This window comes from Echinops telfairi, unplaced genomic scaffold (assembly GCF_000313985.2).
Source record: "Echinops telfairi isolate 266 unplaced genomic scaffold, ASM31398v2 ScPeMD7_7469;HRSCAF=8507_1, whole genome shotgun sequence".
NCBI classification, from domain to species: domain Eukaryota; kingdom Metazoa; phylum Chordata; class Mammalia; order Afrosoricida; family Tenrecidae; genus Echinops; species Echinops telfairi.
The window spans coordinates 148,724,491-148,731,519 of NW_022111373.1; positions in this window are offsets into that span (position 1 = coordinate 148,724,491).

Below are 7,029 nucleotides of genomic sequence, written 5' to 3' on the forward strand. Positions count from 1 at the left end.
GGCTAAATTGACAGGGCATTCGAGTGCCAGACCTCAGGGGGATGGGGGGTGGGATGGGAGCTTTGGGAAAGCAGCTTGTCTGGATGTAAGTGAACTTATCAACATCACCGGGAGGGTCGACGGAAACGTAAGACTATTAATTCCGTGTTGTTGGGTTAAATTCCAACTCACTGTGCTTTGACAGGCTAGGGCAGAACTGCCCAGGTGTGTCGGGCTACTAACTAACCACTGGCTGCTCCGTAAGAGAAAGATGATGCCGTCTGCTCCTGTCACCAGGAGCCCTGGGGGCTTAGTGGTTATGCATTGGGCTGCTCACCTCAAGACCATCAGTTTGAAACCACCAGCCACTCTGCTTCTCGCCCCTTCTCGGTGGAGCAGATGGGGGGTGGTAACAGCACTTTAGGGGTGCATGGGGAGAGTCTGAGCCCCATCGTATCGGGGTTTGCCAGAGGGGCTGTGGGACCATATTTCTGGGGTGTCCAACCCCAGGGGCGGGGACAGGGTCTGAAGAGCAGGAAAGCTGAGGGGAGTGGGCTAGGAGGGAGCAGGGGTCTCACCCTCGGCGCATGCATGTATCACAAGTCCGGGGTCCCCATGAGCCCGTGCTCCCGCCCCTGCCCTGTGGGTTGTGTTCTGACTCAGCGCTGAGCTGGGATGCGGGGCCCTGCCTTTCAGAGCAACCCCAGCGACCCCACGGCCCTTCCTTCCTTCCTGGCAGGCTGATGGGAAGCAGGTGGCCCCAACCTCATCCTTCCTTGCTGCCCAGGAGGAGGCAGGCCCTGGTGGCCACTGGGGGCAGGCAGGACAGCTGTGGGGTGGAGGCCTGGGCTTGGCATGTCCTCAGCATGGGGTCAGGGGCTCTTCTGCTGACCGGCTGAGCCTGGCGAGGAGCAGGGCGGATGGACCCAGCATGGGCAGGGAAGGGTCACTCCGGGTCCGGGAGACCAGAACAGCACCATCCAGCCCAGGAGCTCCAGGCCTGGGGGCTGGGGTGGGGTGACCTGAGTGTAGCCCCGTCAGCCTGACATGGGATGCTGGCATGAGGCTCACACTGCACCTCCAAGCCCTGGGGGGATGAAGGGTAGAATCCCACGGCACTGCTTTGCAGCCATTCCGCTGGGGAATTGTACCATTTTGGAAATGGTGGCTGTTGTTGGGGGCTATCGACTTGGTTCCGACCTGTGGCAACTCTGTACAACAGCATGAGACACCGCCGGTCCTACACCCTCCTGGCCATTGTTCTGACACCTCAGTCCGGTGATGCAGCCACAGTGTCCGTCCATCTCGGGGAGGGCCTTCCTCTTGTTTTTGCTGCCCCGCTCCCAAACATGATGTCCTTCTCCAGCGACTGGTCTCTCCTGACAACATGCCCGCACTCTGACTGTACTTCTTCCAAGACAGATCTGTTTGCCCTGGTAGCAGTCCAAGCAGTCCAATGTGCTTCTCCGGCACCACGACCCAAACGCATCCATTCTTCTTCAGACTTCCTTATTCAGTGTCCAACTTTCACGTGCATGGGTGCATGGGAGGCGACTGAGAATACTGCGGCTCCGGTCAGGTCCACCTTCGTCCTCAACGTAAAAGCATCCCTGTTTTTCAGTACGCCAAAGAGGTCTTGTGCAGCAGACTTACGCAGGGTAATGCAGCTTTTGATCGCTTGACTGCTGCTTCCACGAGCATCGATTGTAGATCCAAGCAGAACAGAATCCTTGACAACGTCAACCTTTTCTCCATGTATCGAGCTGCTCCTTCCTGGTCCTGTTGTGATTGCCTTGGTCTTCCTTACATCGAGACGTAATCCACACTGCAGGCTGCGATCCTTGATGTCCATCAGCAAGGGCTTCAGGTTCTCCTCACGCTTAGCAAGCAAGGCTGTCACCTGCGTGTCTCAGGTGGCTAAGAAGCCTTCCTCCAATGCTGATGCCACACTCTTCTTCATAGAATCCAGCTTCTCTGGTGATGTGCTCAGCGTGCAGATTGAACAAGTACGGTGAGAGGATGCAGCTCTGAAGCATCGGGTGGGTTAGGGCCACATAGCAGCAAAATTAGCTGCGTGATGAGCTTACATTTTCGATGTGGCCACAAAAGACACAGGGTCCCACCTGCAAGTCAGTGTGGGCACCAGTCGAGGGGACTGCACTTGCCAGCCAATGCATCGTCCACACGGGAAGCAGCAGAATTTATGAATCCTCAAGGCGGCAGACTTGACCTGGGACTGGCCCCTGGCCACCATGGGGCTGCTGGCCGACCAGCGGGGCCACGGTCATCAGGGTGGCTGAGGGGTCCTTCCACCCACCTTCCACCCACCTTCCACCCACCTTCCACCCACCTTCCACCCACCTTACTTACCTTGAGGACCTCACTCAGCCTGGTCGCTGTGTCTCCGTCTCTGTCATGGGAGCAGCTGCTCTCGTGATGGAATGCCAGACCCACGTGGGAGTCCACGAGGTCCTCCTCACGGTCTCCCACCTTGTCTGCCGGCAGAACACACCAACCTGCATAGGATGACGTGCAGTGGCCGCAAGGCTCCTGAGAAGCAAGGATGGCAAGACTTGGCTGCACGTGCTTGGACATGCCATCAAAAGGGACCAGTCCGTGGAGAAGAGTATGCTGCTTGATGAAGTGCAGGGTCAGTGAACAAGAGGAAGCCCCTCAGGCAGAATGGCTATCACCGTGGCACAGACAGGACAATGGCTGAGGATGGCTCAGGGTGAGGCTGTGCTGCCATCTGTGGAACGCAGGCTACTGAGCGTCGGAACTGACCCAACAGCAGCTAACAACAACCTGATGCCCGTCACTCAGGACTTGGTGATTCTGTGTCAGCTCAGTGTAGAAATTCTGAGCTCTGGCCCCTCCCCCTGGGGTTGTAGATTTTCTATTTCTCTGTGCAGGTGTTGCCCCTTGTTTGACACATGAGACTATGTGGTCGGGTGCAAATATGTTAATGGTGGCTATGTCTTTTTTTGTGTGCCTAGTGCCTTGCTTATACAAAGAGAACATTCTTATTTCTAACAACAATTCTAAAAAGTACTAAAATTCTCTGCCGGCTTTCCAATAGTCATGCCCCTTGCATGGCTTTCCATCCATGGTATTCTCCAGTTATCTGGCATCTTGTGTTGAGAGTCTCTTTTTAAAATAATTTTATTGGGGGCTCTTACAGCTCTAAAACATTCCATACATCAATTGTATCAAGCATGTTTGAAAAGTTGCCAGCGTAATTTTCTAAACATTTACTTTCTAACTGTGTCCTTGGTATTGGCTCCTCTCCCCACTTCCTCTCCTGACCCCTTATAAATTCTAACTTACTATTGTTTTCCATATCTTTTTTGTTTATTCTCATATCTTATACTGACGGCTGCCTCCCTTCACCCATGTTTCTGTTGTTCTCCCCCTGGAGAGGAGAGGAGGGTTATATGTTGATCATTGTGATCGGTTCCCCCATCTTCCCCCCTCACCTTCAACCTTACCTCTACCCTCCTGGTATCACTACTCCCATTCTGTTCCTGAGGGGTTGATCTGACCTGGATTCTGTGTGCCCTGATCTCTTATCTGTAACAATGTACATGCTCTGGCCTAGCTAGAACTGAGAGGCAGGACTGAGGTCATGATAGTAGGGGTGAGGAAGCCTCAAGGAACCAGAGGAATATTGTGTGTTTCATCGGTGCTATACTGTACCCTGCCTGGTGGACTCATCCCTTCCTTGTGACCCTGCTGTGAGGGCATGTCCCATTGTCTACCAATGAGTTTAGGGTCTCTGCTCCAACCCCCCTCATCCTCAACAGTGTTGTTTTTGGTTGTTGTTTTGGGTCTTCTGGTGCCTGTTACCTGATTCCATTGACACCTCATGATCACACAGGCTGGTGTGCTTCTTCCATGTGGACTTTGTTGCCTCTCTGCTAGATGGCTGCTTGTTTAACTTCAAGCCTTTAAGATCCCAGATGCTATATCTCAGTAGTTCTCAACCTGTGGGTCATGATCCCTTTGGGGGAACCCTTTCATAGGGGTCGCCTAAGACCATTAGAAAACATGTTTCTGATGGTCTTAGGAACTGAGACACTGCTCCTCTATCCGTCTCCAGGTGGGTCCACCCACATGCAGATACACCCACATACGAGTATCTGGTGTGAAGACTGTTCCCCATGCTACACCATGCTTCAAGACAAAATTTCATTGTCATTAGAAATAAATATTTCACAGTCTATAATTACATATTGCTTTTGTGATGAATCACTATACTTTATGTTCAATTTGTAACAATGAAAATACATCTTGCATAACAGATATTTATATCATGATTCATAACAGTGGCAAAATTACAGTTATAAAGTAGCAATGAAAATAATTTTATGGTTGGGGGTCACTACAAAATGAGGAACTGTATTAAAGGGTCGCAGCATTAGGAAGGTTGAGAGCCACTGCTATATCTTTTGATAGCTGGGCACCATCAGCCTTCTTCACTGCATTTGCTTGCGCACCCCTTTTGTCTTCAGTGATTGTGTGGGGAGGGTGAGCATCATGGAGTACCAGGTTGTTAGAACCAAGTGTCGCTGAGGGAGGTCTTGCTCAGAGGCCCAAAGTCTGCCCACTTCCTCAATGTTTTGTCACATAAATATATGTACATAGGCCAATACCTCTATTTTTATGAATTGTTTACATAAATGTACACCTATGTTTATACCTCTATCTGTAGCTTTGCTTCCTAGATCTTTCCTCTGTTTCCTTTTACCTTCCTCCTGCCCCATCATCATGCTCACCCGTCTTCTGCCTCCTAGTAATTCCTCTCAGCAAGATCCCACCCCTGGGATCTCTATGTCCACCTCGTTGTTGCTTTTAATTCCCCAGTTGCTCCCCTGCCTATGGCATTGTTTGCGCACCGCTCCCTTCCCCTGCCTGCTCCTCCCCTAAGTCCCTCTGGAACCATCAGTCCCATGGCTTTCTCCTTGGGCTTGCTTCTCATGCCTGTCTTACATAGGTAGGCAAACTGACAATCACACAGACAAAAGATTGAATTAAAAGAGAGAGAAAACTAGCACAAAAAAGTGAAAAAGCATAAATAATTTCAGGTTTGTCCACTGACTTTTTTGACTCTCTCCCTACTAGTCCTGCGGGTTTCCCGGGACTTCCCCTCCTAGCCTGAAGTCTATTTGGGGCGCTCCTCGGGTTTTGTGGCCTGGCTTTGCCTCTGTTGCTGATCTGTTACGTTCCCTTATTGGTTTGCCCTGCTGTGGGGGTGGTCAGACTGGACTCACTGCCCACTGCGTGTCCCCAGTATTGTCCTCTGTTGTGGTGTGCTCCAGCGGGGTGACCTCATGTCTTGAGCCGTTGTCGGCCCTGCAGCCCTCTCTGTGCCTCAGGGCTTTGTGACAGTGTGGGATCGAGTCCCTTGCTCTCTCTTTCTCCTTGGTTTGCTTCGGTATGGGCATGGCCAGCCCCTCTCCCCAACCTGTAGGTTTAGTGTTTTCCTCTGTAGCACACAAGAGTGTCCCTTTTGTGAAGAGACAGGGGCCAATTACATGTGGACCGATTATTTCATGGACCAATTATGTTTGGGCTCTGGGCCCTCTGTGTGTGCGGTGCCGCCGCCTCCTCAATGCCTTCTCTGTTCCATGACTGGGCAGGCACGCCCTGCCCCCATCCTTCCTTTCTATGCTTTCCGTGGTTGCTCTTGGCAGCCCCTGGTCCCCACTGACCACAGCAGTGTGGGCTCCAATTCCAGGTGAAATTCCAACTTGGCATGCAAATTTTGGGAGCATCCATGGTTTTCTGACGTGAAGCCTTCCCCTTCCAGAACCTGGAATGTTTCCCAATTCCTCATAGCCGACTTCTACGGTTCATTTTCTTCTAATCTTTTGTGAAGTTTCTCTGCCAGGATTTCATGAGTTGGCTTTCAAGTTCACGGTTGCGAACGTGCACCAACCTGCTTTGGACTGCCGAGCATCAAAGAATGGTCTCTGAGACGCCTAGAGGGGTGCAGGGGCTCTTCTGCCACGCTCTGCCAGCTGCCCAACCACCAGGAATGTCACTTCTCACCTCAAGCACGCAGTGATGCCCCTCTTCCTGTCATTTGCCAACAGCCAGAGTCCCGGCTGTGCTGCACAGGGCCACTGGGGCCGAGCCTACTGCCCGCCTATGGGCCTGTGTGTCTCCTCCAACCCCTTCAAACACTGGGCAGTGCAGGGGAAGTGGGGCTGACCATGGAGACACACCACATAGCCCAGGTCTCAGGTGTGGACATGGCAGACCAACGTGGACCGGGGGCAGTGCTGGGAACTGGCTCCTGCACCCAGTGGCGTCACCCTCTCCACGTGCTTCCCATCTGTTCTGGATGGGAACTCGGTGTGGCAGCGGTGACCTCACTTCACCCACCTCCTGGAGGCTGGAGTCCAGCCGCACGATCCCAGGAGAACCCACGGGGCGCTGGGAAGGGTTGCCCAGGCACACACGATGGGCAGAGGCACACTAGAGCTTGAAATGGTGAACGTTGGCCAGTCCTTTTTGGTATACTAACTCTGTGTAGTCCTTACGTCTTCTTTTTTAAGCTTTCTGCGTCATTCAATATTTTGCCACTCACTCACTGTGTTAGTCCAGGTAGAGTAGAGAAACAAATTTACAAACACACATATGTGTATAAGAGGGAGTTTTATATAAAAGGTAATTGTACATTAAGAAAATATCCCAACCCAGTTCAGTCCAAGTCCATAAGTCTGATACCCATCTATAAAGTCCTCTTTAGACTCACGAAACACATGCAATGCAGGAGGATCACAGGCCAGTGGGTAGAAAGTCTTTGGATCCAGTGGCGTTGTAAGCATCTCAGCGCTGGCAGGGGTCTCCACGTGGCTTCTCCAGCTAAGGGCACTAGCATAGTTCATGTGTCTTGTTAGTAGAGTGTCTCTCAGAGAGTGAGCAGAGTGAGAGAGTGTCTCCTGCCTCTAAGGAGGAAAATACAGGAATTCCCAGAATTCTCAGGAGAAGGCCATGCCCACACAGAGCCCTCATTGGTTATATCTTGATTGACAGGCCAGACAC